Source organism: Mustela putorius, unplaced genomic scaffold (genome assembly GCF_011764305.1).
Source record: "Mustela putorius furo isolate JIRA1106 unplaced genomic scaffold, ASM1176430v1.1 tig00003911_pilon_pilon_pilon, whole genome shotgun sequence".
In the NCBI taxonomy this organism is placed as follows: domain Eukaryota; kingdom Metazoa; phylum Chordata; class Mammalia; order Carnivora; family Mustelidae; genus Mustela; species Mustela putorius.
This window is the reverse complement of record NW_025422058.1, coordinates 3,927,999-3,940,259: the sequence shown is the minus strand read 5'-3', so window position 1 is coordinate 3,940,259 and position 12,261 is coordinate 3,927,999. Positions and strand designations below refer to the sequence as shown.

Genomic DNA, 12,261 nt, shown 5'->3' with positions numbered 1-12,261 from the left:
TAATGCTTGCTGAAATACAATATCATTTCTTGGTGCAAATAGAGATCACTTATAAAATATGAGTGAATTTCAAGTAAACAAGTGCAAACAGAAATGTCAGTCTATTCAAGCCTCCTTTTTCTGGCTGAGATTCGTATTAACTAAACTGACATATAGCAGCACTCCACTGTATTAAGAGTCATGACTTGAGGGGCGCCTGGGTGGCTCAGTGGGTTAAGCCACTGTCTTCGGCTCAGGTCATGATCTCAGGGTCCTGGGATCGAGTCCCGCATCAGGCTCTCTGCTCGGCGGGGAGCCTGCTTCTTCCTCTCTCTCTCTCTGCCTGCCTCTGCCTACTTGTGATCTCTCTCTGTCAAATAAATAAATAAAATCTTTAATAAAAAAAAAAAAAGAGTCATGACTTGAAAAAACAAGTTTTATAATACAAGGGTGATCACAAAATAGGTGTATTAATAATATTTAATCCAATCTTCAGCATATGGTAAGCACTCACTGACCAGTCACTACTTTATAATATGTGTGGAAGTACTAAGAGAGTAATAACAATAGCAATATTTATCTCCTATATGCCAAGCACAAAAATATATTTATTTATAATTTCAAAATGAGGCCTGTCCATGGATCAGGAATTATCAGTCCCGTTGTGCAGATGAGAAAACAGGTCTGGTAAGCTTTCAAGTCTACTGAGTGATAGAGTGGCGTTTGGGCTCTTGGCGTATCTAATTCCCAAGTGCACATTTGTCTTGCTCTGTGAGGCCAGGTTGTGCTGAGCAGGATTAACTGGGACATCAGCAAGGTCATGTGCATCAAGACCATGAGCACCAGAAACCCACCTTGTGTGGACATCAAATGAGATCCAGTAACCTGACCATCTTGGCCTCCTCTTTCCCTTTCCTCAAGTCTCAGCCATCACTCTTCTTCCCAACGCCAGGATAATCTGGCTGAAACATGGAGCCCACTGGGGAAGTGCAGAGGTGGGGTTTAGACATGGCCGTGGGCAGCAGACATGCATGTTTGCTTGATTAAAGTCAGAGTGCCCTAGCGTACAGGGTGCTATGAGTTGGCAAAAGCCAGGGGGGCATTTTTTCTGTTTGCCGAGTAGCTGATGTTCACATGTCCAAATCGCTCTTCTTTGAAGCTCTTCTGCTGTGTTTACAGTTATGCCCTAGTCATTAGCCAACAGGGACTTGGGGAGTAGAGTGTTCTGGGAATACTTCCTGTCAGGTTTTTCCCAGCCTCTCTTTGGAATGCCTCTGCAATCCACTTTGTATCTCTGGGGGTGGTCCAATGTGCCCAAAGGGATTCTGCCTTGTATTACTCAAAAGGATTCCCAGCACTCAAACGCAAAAATAGCTCAGGGCCTAATAAGATCTCATTGAATGTTTTTGTGTTTTTGCTTAAAAACACAAGTCTGGCCTGGTCTCTACAGGTTTAACCATAAAGAATGATTTTGCTACTTTATATGCCTAATTTGGAAACTGTGAAATGCGACAAGCTACCAGCAGTCCTCTAGCTGTGTGAGGAAGCCCTAAGCCTCCCAGAAAAAAAAAACCACAAATGGACTTGGTCTTGACAGTAGATGCCTGGTAGACTGGGGTTAACACTCCTGAGCAAATGCTGCCTTGATTTTCTGGAAGAGCGGCGGGGAGGTAAGAAAGATGAACTGATGATTGGGGACCACCCAGGAGGAAGGCATCTAAAGGCAGGTCCTATGTGGGGACCTCTGCCGATGGACACTTCTCAATATCACACACACTGGGGTCACAAATGACATCTGGCCTGAGCCAGGGAGGCCTTTCAAAGTTCCTCAGTGGATGATGGTGTAAACTGAAAGAGTCAGATTCAATTCCAAGATATCAAAAGGCCTTGTGGTCACTGGAGGGACAAACCCAAGACAACCATGACAGAGGACATGGCAGCAGTGAAGCTGATAATAGCTTTGACTAAACGGTCAACACCGAGAATCGAGCAGGCTGTCTAGACCTTCTAGGGAAAAAGGGGAGGACACAAAGGTGAGAGGGTGGGGGTCCAACCAAATAGCACTGTCGGCATTGCCCATGCATTATCTCCATGATCCGGGGATCTGGGGACATTTGGATTTCTTAAGACCATAATACTAACGGAGACTGGCCCATCTCCTTTCCCCACTGTGCCACCCATGCTTACTCCCATCTGCAGGTTCCCATACGGCCTCATTCTTTTCTCTGCCATCTGTGATTCTGATCCTCCGCTGAACCCCATTTCCATCTACAGCTTCTTTCCTTCGCTGGTGATGTGCTACCATCACCATATACTTTGACGGCACATGCTCACCACTAGGGAAACGAGCTGCTCCTTTCCTGGGATCCTAGCCCTCTCAGGGCCCATGCACTCCATGAGAGAAGCCTCCTTCTAGAAGGTACCATGAGCATCCTCATGTTAAGAGGTCAGATGTGCACTGAGAACAGATAGTGTGGAAAGGAATGGGTAGGGGGAGGCACAGATCATGGGAAGGAGTCCAAAGGGAGGGTCCCCATCCATGCAGTAGGCAGACTGCCCAGATGTCAAGTGCAGGGGCCTTGGAGGGTTGAGGCTGGAGGCAGACCAAGGTCGGGGTGGAGTGGGGAGTACAGAAATGCAGCTCTTGGGAAAGCAGCTCACTGTTGGGCAACATCATCACCTGCTGTAGAAGACACCGATGGAATCAGGTAAAAATGTGAGAGCTTCATTACACTTCCGGGCTATTCACCCTTAATTTTCTCTTTGTAAGGGTTAGAATTTGCTTCAGCACTCAAAATCTCTCCCCTTTCTGCTTCCTAGTAAAGTCTATCTTGCTGTTTACATGTCTATAATGTCCACATCATCCTAGCAAAATGTCTTCCAGACACTCACACTTCCTCCCAGTGGGAGATGAGGGGGCTCTCACCACAAGGAGGTGCCTCTTACACCTGAAGAGCAAACCTGGATTCCACAGCATTTCCTGAGCCTTTGTTCTGCACGCCGAGGGAAGCAGCTCTGCTCTGGGCCTCAGCAGAGACTCCAAAGGCCAATGAGACACGAAGCTGGGAGGTCAGCGTGTGCTCCTTCTGTGCTCCCACACTGAGCCTTGGCCCCATCCTGGCCAAGGGACGGTTCTGCCTTCACTTTCTGGGGCCCGGAGGATTCAGTCTGGATCCCCCCAAAATGATGACAGAGCTGGAAGAAACTGACATAAGGGGTTTCATGGTTGTATCGTCCTGGCTGGAACACCACAGGGGTGGGATGCAGTCAGATGAGAGAGCCAGGCAAGGAGGGGCTCTAGGCTCAACTTGGCACAGCATCATTCTGGTGATATTGCAAAGTCCCTCCAAATGCGTGTGGGGTTTTTGTTTTTGTTTTTGTTTTTGTTTTTTCAAGGAAGAAGCAAGAGGGCCAGAAGGGGCCAAATTTGATAAATTATTTAAAAAAATCAAAATCAAGGGCTGGTGAGAACAGGATGAAGGCAGCGTGCTGAGTGGGCCAGGTCTTGAGTCCCCATCCCCCTGGCTTGATTTTAGCTCCTTTCCACTTGTGTTCTTTGTAGGTGCTCTCACCCCGCTGGCTGGACAGTCCTGTACCCAGCCTTCCCATTCACCATGATTTATGTGTATTCCTTGGATAAGGCCAAGGGCTCAGTCCTAGCAAGGTGGGAGGTAGGGTCTCTGGGAGGACAAGATGTTCCCATTAATTCCCGAGGAATTCATCCTGTCGTTGCAGTTGGGAGACAAGGCTTCCATTCCATTCCTTATAAAGGCATGTGTGTATTATTTTTTTTAATAAATGCTCAATGAAACTAGTCTTTATGTTTTTTCCTCTTGATCCACAACCCCATCATTCCATAAATAAAATGATAACTTCAAAGCTCACAGACTGCTTAGCAGGGTGGTCTGGGAAGAGAATCTGCAGGCTGTGTGATGGCCTCTGACACCACACTCTTCTCTGGAAAGTCATCCTGGCCTCACAGCTGCTCTCTGCCGAAGCCCTCTCTCCCCAGGAAAAGGTGAACCCAGCTGGGCCTGGGCTGGAAGTTGGCCTCCCATTGTAGAAGAAACAGGGCCTCTGGAGTCTCCCAGATCTGTGTCATTGCCTTCTGATCTTGGGAACTTATTTAACTTCTGTAAGCTTCTATTTTCTTATCAGAAAAAGGGAGATAACACTACCTACCTAGTAGCACTGTTAAGATAAAGGACGTGTCATAAAGCAAATGCTAGAACAAAATAGTAACTATTATAATTACATCTTAGGTATTTCCTCAATCATTATTGTCTCTGGTTACATTATTGAAGGTACACACTGCTCACTGGAGTATTCAGGTCACAGAGGATTCAGCTCAACTAAATTTTCTGCCGAAATCAAATCTTTTAGAAGTACCCATTTTCAGTTCAGGCCAGCATGTAGGAAATAATTCTAGATCATGTTAGCATTTATTCCAGCTCTAAGGAATAATCAGGCACTTGGATCACATACTGTCTTCCATCATTCTGGGCAGGAGTTTTCATTGTACAGCTGGGTTTCCATCGGATAGGAGTTAAAGGAAGTTGAGTTGAAGGCATATTGGGCTGTTGAAACAACAACAAAACAAAACCCTACAAAGTAAGCATGTCTTGTTGTAGATCCTTCTTTGCCCTCAAGGATGAGGGTAAAGCACAGAATAAAGACAGATGGTCTTATAAGCTGACAGACATTTCAATGTCTGTGGCTCCAGTGGATTGAAACAAAAAGGTCATAAGATGGGGTCTTTTTAGCATACACCAGCAACAAACTCTTCTCAGTGTTTTAGAGACAGGCTTCCCAGCAGGGGGAGAGGTCTGTGGCATTGTAGCTAAACTTAGATAAACAGAAGAAATCATATATTGACCTCTGGGTAAAAGCTAGAAGTCCCTTCCTTTTCTGTCTCTCCCAATGCAGGTAGAGATGACATAAAATGTCTACCAATGTCTCTCTCTCTCTCTCTCTCAATTAAGTAAAAATAGATATAATGCATTAAGTACTAAAAAAGAATTGATACATTGGGTTAATAACATATATTGATTGCATTTACTGATCATATACTACAATACAAAGCCCTTCCACAAACATTATTTATTTTAATCTTCACGAGAGCTCTATGGAACAGGTTTCATTATTCCCAGTTTACAGGTAAGGAAACTGAAGTTCAAGAATATGAGGTGACTTATGCAAAGTCACACAGCTTAGGAGAGGCTGAGCCAGGAACAGAACCCAGGTCCTCCAAATTCAAAGCTTCTACTCTTTTCAAAGAAAGGCAGTTGAGTCTGGAAATTGATAATTGTAAAATATTATCATTGAAAGGGAGCCATCAAAGACGTATCTCTACACCAAGTCATTCACTTGGGGTCACACAGCTCATTGGCAGCAAAGCCAAATTTAGACACCAGAAGTCTTTGCACTACTCTGCTGACCCTTAAGGAAACTCCCTAAAGAATAAATCATCAATATATAATAAACACTAAGCATGTGCCTCTTGTTGAGCATGAATGAAAATCATTCATTTCTTTTCCTGTTTCCCTGATCAGGATCTTGTCATGGAACCCATAAATGTGGGTGGACATGAGGTCTCTAAAAGGGCTGGCTGCTGTAAGATCCCCAAGCACCACTGACGGAGACCCACCTTCAGTGCCCCAGGTTCCTCTGAGTACCTTAGAGCTTTCTTGTATCTCCCCCATGTCAATATGACCCTGACACAAAGGCATGAAAGTGGCTTCCTCTTTCTGTTTTAAAATTCTTTCTAGTTAAATTGTTTAACTGTAAAAAAGAACGAATTTAGGGACACCTGGGTAGCTCAGTCAGTTAAGGGTCTGCCCTTGGCTCAGGTCATGATCCCAGGGTCCTGGAATCAAGCCCCTCATCAGGCCACCTGCTCGGCAGGGAACTTGTATCTTCTTCTGCCTGCTGCTCCCCCTGCTTGTGCTCTCTCTCCTCTCTGACAAATAAATAAATTAAAATCTTAAAAAAAAAAAAAAAAAAGAGGAACATTATTACAACCGTACCATATTTGAAAGGAACATGTAACACCTTAAGAGGAATTGTGACAAAATGTGAAAGACTGTACTTCGATGTTTCTAAGCATCCCCCCATGTCCCAAAGAGGTCTGCCTTGTATGTTCACCCCAATGCATGGGCATAGCTTGCGGTTAAACCCAAAGGCAATAGAGTTAGATGCTTAAATGACAATCCTGGTCCCACTATTTGCTGGCAAGTGTCTTCAACTCCCAATTTTCAATTTCTCAACTGCAAACTAGAGGACAATTAAAAAAAAAAAAAAAAAAAGATGGCTTAGACTGTTAGTTTTCTTCCCCCAAATCATTCTTGTCCCTCTTTTTTGCTGACAGAACCCTGGTTTTAGTGGGGGTGGCAACATGCCTTGCTGAATGAATACATTTCTGGCCTTCCTAGCAACTTTGGATGGAAAATAAGACATAAGTGAAAGTCATCCTCAAGGAATTCCAAAATTTCTCTAAAAAAGAAATACTTACTGTGGAAAGCATTCCATTTGATCTGCTCCCAATTCCTCTTTCTTCTTATCTAGGACTCAGATAATGTGTCTGGTACTTCAGCCACCATCTTAGATCATGAGGATAGAAGCTGGGACCAACTGGGCAGTGGAAGACAAAGAGAGAAGGAGCCTCTTTTTCTTTCTTTCTTTTTTTTTTTTTTTTTTAGAAGGAGGCTGTTTCCATGATGACGAAGAAGTCACTGTGCCAGTCCTAAACCATATACCTCTGGACTTCTTTTATATAAAGGACAAATATATCTCTATCTTACTATGCTTATTTGGAGCAGCTTGTTGAATGCCATCAGATCTAACGCTGATTGAAGTACCTACATCAAAGATCTCTATACTAAGCAAGTAAGATAATTCCTATAAAACGTGTAGTGTAGGGCCCGGCACTTAGTTACTACCCAATAAATGTTAGTTGCTGTTACTGCTATTACTAATACTCCATTAACTGTGGTTAGTGCTAGACCACTAATAGTATTATGTCTTATCTTCCCTGGGCTTCAGATGCAAGTTTCTTGAGAGCAAACTTCATAGTTTATTTGTTTGTATTCCCTGCAGGCCTGCCACTACACCCTGCACATAAATTTTTCTTAAAGGCATCTTCTACTTACAGAAAAAATAAGTTTAAAGTTTATTTTTTAGCTAAATTGGCTTTAGACTTATCAATCATGGCTAACAAAACCTGGAGAAACAGTTCCAATTTTTGCATAGGTGTCCGTATTCCCTAATTCTGTGTTCAAGTAGGTGTCTTATTTACATGTGAATTAGCAACGGTTTTGTTATGGTGTGCTTTTAACAAAACATTAGCAAAAAAAGATGCAAAAAATCATGGCAAGTGTGCCCACCAGACCTCAGAAAGATCTGCCTGGGACCAGCAAACACTGTTACTATTGTAGCTATTCCTTATTGAGCTCTTACTAGGAACCTGGCACTGGGAGAAGCACTTTCTGTACCTTGTCTGAATCAATAGCTGGTATCCGTCCTGTGGGAGAGGCAGGTTTGCTTTCATCCCTTCCTCTCTAATGTCAGCTCTTCAAACTCAAGCCTAATTACAGAAACTGTTTCTTAAAAGATGAGCCTATAGAAAACTCACAGAAGTTCTCCCTTTATTCTGTATTTACTTCCCTTCTTTTCTCATTTAGAGGTGAAATAGTTTTCAAAAGAGAGAAAAAAAAATCTTAATTCTTCATTTCCCTTTTCCTCCAAAATAATCACTATTTTTTAAAAAATGGCATTCAGGGAGCCTGGGATGCTCAGTCGGTTAAGCATCTGCCTTCAACTCAGGTCATGATCCCAGTGTCCTGAAATCGAGTCCTAGATCCAGCTCCCTGCCTAGCAGGGAGTCTACTGCTCCTTCTGTCCCTCCCCCTGCTGGTGCTCCCTCTCTCTCTCAAAAATAAATAAATAAAAATTTTTGTAAAAGTTTAAAAAAATGATGTTCATAATCCCTTCTTAGAAACTAATCAAACTCTTAGAGGTTCATAGGAACTTTACCTCCTGAGAAAATGGGAAATGTTCATTGGTATTTGTGGAAAGGATGAATTGAGGACGTCTTTAGAAAAATACATTCTTTGGCCCTCCATTCTCTTGCAAGACCTCTTCAGCCCCCAAGCCTGCCTGCATCCACCCTTACAACTCACACCTGATTCTTTCCATATTTCTATTCATATACATTCTCTGTCTCTTGTCCCTGCTCTGCACGTTAATCTCTATGCAATAACTTCGAAGTAAGAATATTGACTTTCTATGTCCAGTTGCATGCATACAAATAAGAGGATCCTGACTATTACACCGACATCATCATGACTTTGTTTAGGGGTACCGCGGGCCAGCTAATCCTACAAAAACTGCTTTGTGGACCCATGTTACACAGTCACTCAGTTCAACTGGATCTTGCTTTTTATGAGCCACATTGAAATCAAAGTGTTTTCCCAGGCTCTTGAAGTGCCTGGGTCAAGAATGCTGACAATCTGCTGTCAGAGAGAGGCTGTCAGCATCCTTCCTATCAAGCCCTTCCAGTCATCACTTGCAGAAGGACAAGCAGGCAGCCCGCTGCCTTGTGACAAGCGCTGTGACTCCAGGAGGGAGCCAAGGGCTATGAATGAAGCCCTGTAAAAGGTCACTTTATGTAAGAGGAAATAATGGCATCACCCAGGGCTCATACATAATTTTTGAATCAAAAACCTGTTTACTGGCTGCTGGAATACATGTACTTGTTAAAGATTTCTCTTGTTCTTTCTCCCCTCTCCTCTCATTAAAAGATAAGACTTCTGAAATCTCTGAGTCATTTAGTTTGGACATTTAAAGTTCTAGTTAGGTCATGAACTGTTATTTATGATTGAATTTGCAGCCATGTGGATTACACTTACCTAGTTCCCTAAAAGGGCAGCAACAAGTTTTCCCATCCCCCTATCAGGACTTCATGGATGCCCACGGATCCATCACCTTCCACAGACTTTTTTCAGGGACTATTTCTCCTGACACCTACACAGGCTAGAAAAGCCAGTCAGCGACCTCCTCAAGTAACTCTATGGACATTCAAATCACTTCAACTTTCTCAGCTTCAGAGGTGATTTCAAGACCTCAAGGGTGGCTAGTAACACTAGAAACATTCCCTGAATAGCTTAGAAGTTATATGATAAGGCAAATTCCCAACAGCTTTCTAACCCAATTCCTAAATAAATGATTTTCAATAAATTTAAAAAAAAATATGTGAATATATATATATATATATCCAGTCACTGTATTTTATTTTATTTATTTTTATTTTTATTATTATTTTTTAAAGATTTTATTTATTTATTTGACAGAGATCACAGGCAGGCAGAGAGGCAGGCAGAGAGAGAGGGCGAAGCAGGCTCCCCGCCGAGCAGAGAGCCTGATAAGGGGCTCGATCCCAGAACCCCGAGACCATGACCCAAGCTGAAGGCAGAGGCTTTAACCCACTGAGCCACCCAGGCGCCCCCAGTCACTGTATTTTAAAATATGTCCTTTGCAAATTATGTATCTGCTTTCTTTGGTGAATTTTTCTCTTGCTTAAGGTTTCTGTTAACCCACACACAATGGATTATATTTGAAAGGTCTAAGTCACAAGTCACTTTTTAAACTTCTGGAATTGAATTAAAGTAAATGGTTTATTTTCAATGTCTATGAACTCCTTAAGATGGTTTATGTAATTGAAATAAAAATACACACTTCTTGGGCGCCTGGGTGGCTCAGTGGGTTAAGCCGCTGCCTTCGGCTCGGGTCATGATCTCGGGGTCCTGGGATCGAGTCCCGCATCGGGCTCTCCGCTCAGCAGGGAGCCTGCTTCCCTCTTCCCTCTATCTCCCTCTCTGCCTGCCTCTCCATCTGCTTGTGATATCTCTCTGTCAAATAAATAAATAAAATCTTTAAAAAAAAAAATACACACTTCTTGGGGGAAAATGTGCAATGGTTGAATTCTTCTAGGGATTATCTGCCTTGAGTTCATGTAAATTATCTTCCATACCTCACAAAGCAGTGGTACCGTGGGAAAAGCATTAATTAAGAATCGGGAAAGCTGGAATCAGGTCCTAATCTGGTCATCAGGTCCTAATCTGGTCATCAGGTCCTAATTTGGCTGTGTGACCGTGGGCAGGTCATTGCACCCTGCCTCCCTGACCCACCCTTAGCTTCAGGAAGTCTGAAGGGGACTTTGTCTAAACGCCTAAAATTCCGTTTTCAGCTTTGGTCTCAAACTCACCACTTATGCAAGAAGAGAGGTGATACTGACTAGAAGGCAAATACCAAGAAGGGTCCACTAGCTATTAAGAAAGTCACGCAGCTTAGATCTTCCAGTAGCTACCTGGCACTTTTTATAGGCGTTGTGGATTTAATTAGGCATCAGAAATTTAATTAGAACTTCTGGCAGTAACTGCAATTATTGAATAGGGTGCCTGTGCATTGTGGAAGGATCAGATTCAGTCTCACACCTGCAAACACAACTCATAGACTCACATCTACTTTAAGAGTCTGCTTCGTAGTCAGGGACTAAGGATAAAGTTACTGATTTATTCTCCCGCCAAGATCTAGCCATTCCTTCCAGTGGTGGTGTTGAAACAAGACAACAGGAAATGGCAGAGGGCCCTGGCACCACCACAGACCAGGGCTTTGTCATAGGAGTTTAGGTAGGGTGGGGCTAACCCTCAAAGCAGGATGCTCAAGCTGGGAGGGAGGCAGCTCTGCCCAGCGCTGTTCCAAACCCTTCAGATGTCACGTTCTGCAACGAAAAACTGAGCAACCCGCCGTCATTAGCCATGAAAGTTATTAGCAGGAAAAGTGAATGTGTGCTCACACACACACACACACACACACACACATATTGGGATCATTAAAGTGTGTGTTCACAAACTGCAGCCAAGTTTTGTAGAAATGGGCATTTCGTCAACAGTGAAAAACCAGAAAGAGAATATGCCTAAAATTATTACAAGTTTGGCTTCTTTGACTGTGATTAGTCACAAAGCCGCTCTGCGCTTTCAAGGTGATGAGTCAGCCCTGACAGGGTTAGCTGCACTACTTGGTAAATTTGCTCCAGCAGAGTTCAAAATCATTGCAAAATAACTGACCTGTGTGAACTGTCAGCGTTGGGAGAGAGCCAGCGGAGGACAATGACATAATTAAAACGTTGAGACTCCTCGAGAGTCATTTCCTGTTTCTTTCTGTACAACGGTGGAATACTCATTCATCGGGACGTCTGGTCTCACAGGATGGCAGTACGTGTTTGCTCGCTCCATTATAAATGACTCTGGCAGGGTTTGAGAGTGCGCAAGAAAACCACATGGACGATGTTTTCAAGTCTTCATTTCCGGAGTCTACCTAAACATCAAATGCTTCAGGTGAATGCCTGGCTGGGAATAAGCCACGCCCACATCCAGCCTATCTCAGAGTGGTTAATGGTGATCTATCAGGTCACAAAGTGGTCAGCTCTGTCCTCAGGTGCTAACAATCTCTTCAAATTAAAGTCAGATGCCAAACAACCCTCAGACCAAGGGTTACAAGGCCTACATCCAAAATCCACCCACATCGTCCTCTAAATCTCCAAAGTCCTCTGGTCCCCAACCTGTGCCATCTTTGATAACCAGACTTACTTTGAAGGCAATCAAGGCTGGGGCTCTAAAACACTCACAGCATGATAATTACTTGCCTTTCTGTGCAGTGAGAGTTTTCAACAAGGTCTTTGAAAAAAAGCAAATCAAGTGAGAACACCTTGTTCAATAGCTTCAAATGGCCGGTGAGTTCATTCTTTAGGTTTTTCTCAGTTAGTAATTCTGGACAGTTGTAATATTACAGTCACATGATTCTTTCCACTTTAATATAAATATAAATTTGGCTTAAATTCTATTAAAAAGAAAAACCACCAGAATTACCTGATGCTATTTTTTTAGTTGCAATAACCTTCTAGTTCTTAAATCCAGATTATTTGGATTGGAATACACATGTTTATTACATACACATATGATATCTATAGGTATAATAGATATATAGCTATAATATCTAATCCCTCTTAAAATAGTATCCAGATACTAACAATGTTTTTGTTCCCATAGTGCTTTGCTATGAGTAAAGTAATTAAGTGGTAGCTCTGGGACTTGAACTCATGGAGATTTCACTGCCACCTCATAGTGTGTCCATAATATCTCCTCAAGAGCAGGACTACCCTTCCTATTTACAATGAGGACACTATGGCTCAGAGACATTAAATGAGCTGCCTAATGTCACAAGACT

The 12,261-nt window shown here is 43.0% G+C and overlaps 1 long non-coding RNA gene across 1 annotated transcript; it reads right to left on the bottom strand.

Moving 5' to 3' along the window:
* Positions 1 to 442: 442 nt before the first annotated feature.
* LOC101671209 lies at positions 443 to 12,042 on the bottom strand. The gene is made up of 3 exons (XR_199389.3): positions 11,103 to 12,042; positions 6,491 to 6,609; positions 443 to 4,556 (listed from the first exon to the last, which is right to left on the bottom strand). It is a non-coding gene; the product is annotated as an uncharacterized LOC101671209 (long non-coding RNA).
* Positions 12,043 to 12,261: the final 219 nt, after the last annotated feature.